Consider the following 5337-nt stretch of genomic DNA (forward strand, 5'->3'; position numbering starts at 1 on the left):
CATAATTTCAGTCTATAGACTTGATTTGTTGAATCCAAATATTCCACAGATCATTATTACATCTGGACACATTTTTAAAAATTAATGATTAATAATTTGTATATTGTGACAGATCATGCAGAGTTGTATTGCTTATTTAGCATCATGTGTATCCTTGATATACACTGTAATAGAGTAGCTCCCTAACATACTTCAACTCAGGAAATTGATTCTGATCCTATATGGATAGCAATGCAAATAATTCTGTTTTATTGTGAAAATTCCTTTTTATCTTGCAGAGATGGACTTAATCCTGTGACCAGAGGGTTGAGTGGACTAGACCCAGTGTCAGTACAACACTGACCATGCTGATAACATAATTATCTAAGTACATACCTGCATTTATCAGAAGGGTCCTGACTCTAATGCACCTTGGCCTTCATGTTTGTTGCTCTCCCTTGCTCCTCCTGAGTCACTTGCTTCCCCTAAGAAGTGACTCACCAGGCCTGGTCAGGGGTCCAGGGACAGATTTAGCCAGTGGAACCACTTCAGTAGAATTGCTTTGGCAGGAGAATAGCTTTAAGAAGTTATCAAGGGAATGAAATGTGCTCACATGGCTCACATTTTCACAGATACGTAAAAGACCATGTGGAGCTGTATGCCTGGCAGGCAATAAAAATACCATATCCTTCCTTCCATATTTGTTGAGACAGTCAAGAGACTTCAACTCCTTCTTCTCCTCACAGCTGGCATGCACAGCAGACACAAGTTGCATCCCAAGGGTGCTGAGACAGATGTGCTGTATTACTACAGCTGGATGTTCCTTCTAGGATTGAAGCAGTGTCTTTGGTTTTCTTGAACAGAGACAAGAAACCATAAAAAACTCCCACATCTTTCCTTAATATTAGGAAAGCTAATATTTCCTTAATATCAGGTCTATCTTAATTAGTCTGCTGGGGTGATGCAACTACAGTACAAGTGGAATGGATCACTCTCATTAAACATGGCAAGTAAGACAAACTCAAAAAATAAATAGGCTATTACATATTTCCATGCCTACCTCAGGAGATAGTACATTCATTATATTCCAATAAGCTCCAGATAAAGACAAAAATACACCAAAGATTTGCTAGTGCTAAAAAATGTGGGTTTTTTTCCCCCTGTGCTCTTGCAGGAGATGCTGTACTTTTCCACCATTTCCCTGCCATACCGAGCTGATCTTCCAGCCTAGGAAAGCAGATGCTGTGCATCATTGCAGTTCTCAACTGCAGCAGAAGTGAAGAGCCAGCACACAGCAATTTCCCAATGACTTCAGCCCCTGGTGATGTGTAGCTGCACTCGCCCCTGTTCAGTGTGTACAGGCACCAGCAGCCCGGGTTCTGCTCCCTCTAACACATCCTCTTCTTCATTATTGGCTTCTCTCACCTCTGGCTCATGCATTTGTCACTCTCAGAGCTGGCACAGTGACAAGGCTCAAGCTCTCCACGTTAAGGCTTTAGCCGTAACCATGGTATAAGGTCATAAATCATCTGCTTGATCTGATCTTAACAGAGGAGATTAAATACTTGGAAATTCAGCTGGAACAACCCATGAGTGCCCTAATTCTCACCAGCATGGGGTACTCTCCGAGTGCTCTTAGGACAGCTGGATGAGTGTTGCACAGCTGGCTGAAAGCTGCTTTGGATTGCCCAGAGTGAGCAAATACTACCTCATACAGCAGCTGTGCTCCAAGCACAATGAACTGCATCCTGATTGCTGTCATTAAGTCTGCATGGGCTCCTCTACCACCTGCCTCATGGACATCTGCACTGAATACACGTCCCACCAGTTCAGGATTCACCAAGCTTATTCTGGTTTGAGTCAAAGCACAGTAGAAAGCACCATCCTAAAAATTACTCAAGTGAACATTCTCTCACTAGGACAAAGAGCACCTCTTTTTCTCTCTGAGTGATTGAATATTTTCTCAGCAGAATTTTCCCCGGGCTGACCATAAGGGTTTATGCCTGTGTGACTTTATGATTATTACTTTAATGATTTCTTTCTAGGTGAAAAAGTAGAGAGCGGAATCTCTTACGATGACAATTGGTATGGACAACACTGTCTCAGTCTTTGAGGTGTTTATTTAGCTGTTACACACCTTGGATGGGGGGATAAGGAAGCTGAAGTGGGAGGTTTGCTCCTCAAAACCAGTATATTTCAGAATTCATGTGCTTCCCTTTGTAGCTTTTCAGTGTTTTCTTGCAATTTGCTATGTGCAACTTATAGGGCATTTCCAGGCAAAGGATATGATTCCCATAATTAAAGGAAAGGCGTATTTCCCATAAACAAAGGATAGGAATGTTTTTAACTAACCAGCACATACATGGTTTTTCTTATTTTATCCCTTTTTTCCTCTTCCCTGGATTCCCTTGTTAAATTCACATGGCCATGATGATTAATCCCAGCCTTTTCTCAGAAGTGTGTCGACATTACTGTGGTCAGCCAGTCAGCAAAGCTCACCGGTGAAATGCAGCATATGGCCCACATGAAATGGCTGCTACAACACCTTTCAAGACTTGCAGAAGAATACCATAAAAACAACAAATATTGTTAATGAGGATTAAACTGTATGATTTTGTTACACCACTTTCAGGTGGACCTGGGCACTTTGCATTAAGCTAATGAGAGGTGAAAGCCAAATAAGCCATTCTTGACTGAGCTGACATTGTGTGTGGGTACACACTGACTGCAGACACAATTATTTCTCAATTCGTGGGAGCTTCAATCCATAAACTTGCATACCATGTCAAACTGATCCAGTAAGTCTGGCCCCCAAATCTGACCCAGCTGTTTCTTGTTCTTTTCTGGGAAATGACTCTAGAGCAGAGAGGAAGAATGTAAAATGATACGTGCTGCTCTTGCACGTTGAGAGGATAGGTTTGCTTACAAACATGCTTCACATTTAAGCTACATTAGGACTAAAAATCAAGATCCTTCCCATTTCTCACAATCCTGTTTTGTCTTTCACTCTATTATCTCTCCCCTGCTCAGCTGATGGAGTGGCTCTGGGCATCTAGCATTCAGCCACAAACATGGAACAACTCTGTAACCAAGTCTCCCAGCCCCTGAGACCCTGCTATAGCATCCTGGCATGTCTAGACAAAATGTATGATGGAGGTTGACTCCTTCACTGTTGCTGATCAGCAACAGCCACCAGGACTGCTGCCACCATAAGGAAGCAGATTAACTGTGCAAGCCTTAATGAAGTCAATGGAAAACGCCTTCACTTTGTGTTGGTGATTTTTCCTCCATAAAATTATATGTATAGACAGTCAATGTTTTTTGACTTGAAGTTGTTGTTTCTGCATGCTTCCCCATTCCAAGTATTTTAAATATCTCAATCTAGCTATCTACACTGTTTATGCAACAGTAGATGTCCAAATCTACTGGGAAGTAACTTGTATATGTGGCCAGTCTATTATATGCAGCTCTCTGGACCCTATGGGGGAGGAGCACTTATTCTCTTATCACACCAAGAAAGTCATACAAACTTGTCACTCAGCACATCAACTCCAAATCAGAGGGAACTGAACTTAGCTGTCTCACAGAGGTGATGTTAGCCTGGCCAGCAAATATTCATAAAGCTTACAAAGGGATTAGATGGTGATGTTCCTGTTTGGAAATTCTGGCAAACCACTGGGAAGACTGAGGACAACATAAGAGCAGCCAGACAGTGGGTGGTTTCTGGTTCTGTGCTCCTACATCAGAATTACAAAAGACAGAGTAGTGTTAAGATTTGTAATGGACATAAACCCACATCTGTTTTAGGAACACTAATTTTTTAGGAAGTCTGAACTTTTTTTTTTAGATATTAGGGGAAAAGAAAAAAGAAAAACAAGAAAATAGGAACTGTAAGGAACTGGGAACTGTAATATAAAGCTGAGATAAGAATTACTTTCAGTGAGAAAATACTGAACTTTATGAAGATGTGAAATCTAATAAGGCAATTAACATAAACTAAATACATTCCTCTTGCTCCAGCAGAAGAAAATAAAATCTCTAAACCTCCCCAATTTCCTTAAATTAATGAAGTAGCATCAGATCTGATTTGAGCCCCTCGAAAGCTCTCTATTCCTCCTCATGTGAATGTAAAACTCCTATCCATTAATTTCTCTGCAGAGAATAACCACTGAATTACTTTTTTATTTGCACTATCCTTCTCTAAAGGCTGACTTTCTTCTAGACATATTTTCTTTTAATTGCATATTCTTTGTTAAGATTAGTAAAAAGCCATACCCTGCAGAAGAACACTGAAAAATAGATTTATTTACAAAAGAGGTGTAAAGATCTCCCAGGAGAGCCAAGTATCCTTGCTGCCAACTGAAATCAGCAAGAGCAGAGTTGTCTCCAAAGCTCAGTCTCAGATCTGTAACAGGCTGTGAATTTCTGATCTCATTTGGACTTTTCTCCTTCTTTGAACATGAATATTCCTGTGTACATTCCCATACATTCCTATTATAGCCGGGTGCTGCTGTGAGCCAGTATCAACGTAGTGGAGTTTTGTAATGACATTGCCAAAGAAACAAAAGCTCCAAACTTTTCCAACTGCACGGGATTACTAGGAGATGAGCTGTCCAACGTTAGTAAGGTATTTAGTCATTGGGCAAACATCTACTCTGGACCACGTCATGATGGTTTCTGCTCAGTTTTCCCTTGCAAAGTCCCCCAGTATTTAATAAGCAGGTTACAAACTGCCGTTCGCTGGGAGGAATCTACTTCTATCTGAAACATGGCACTTCCAAACATTGAATGGTCTGGATTGGAAGGGACTTTTAAAGGTCATCGAGTCCAAACCCCTTGCAATGAGCAGTGACATCTTCATATAGATCAGTTTGCTCCGAGCCTTGTCCAATCTGTCTGTGAATGTTCCCAGAGATGTGGCATCCACCACTTCTCTGGGCCAACCTCTGCCACTCTTTCACCACCGTCATCACAAAACATTTCGTCCTAATATTTAATCTGAATCTGCCCTATCGGTTTAAAATCATTACCCCTTGTCTGGGTAAAAAAGTCTGGCCCCAGCTTTAAGTGTGAAATTCAGAAATGCTTTGCCAGGCAAGGGACCCGGTAACATCTCCGAGGGGGAGCAGGAAACTTGGTGACCGACAACTCAAACCCCTTTCGGAAAGTGTAAATGATGTCGGGAACGGGCAGCGAAAAGCGTTTAGGGCAGGAACAACACCTCTCTGCCGAGGACCCGCACCCCGGCGCCCCTCCAAGCCGGCTCCACCCCGCCGGAGGCAGCGCCCGGGCGGGACGAGCCAGGAGGAAGAGGAGGGATTTCACCTGCCCAGCCCGGCCCGCCCTGCAGGTGCGAGG

Source organism: Oenanthe melanoleuca, chromosome 2 (genome assembly GCF_029582105.1).
Source record: "Oenanthe melanoleuca isolate GR-GAL-2019-014 chromosome 2, OMel1.0, whole genome shotgun sequence".
In the NCBI taxonomy this organism is placed as follows: domain Eukaryota; kingdom Metazoa; phylum Chordata; class Aves; order Passeriformes; family Muscicapidae; genus Oenanthe; species Oenanthe melanoleuca.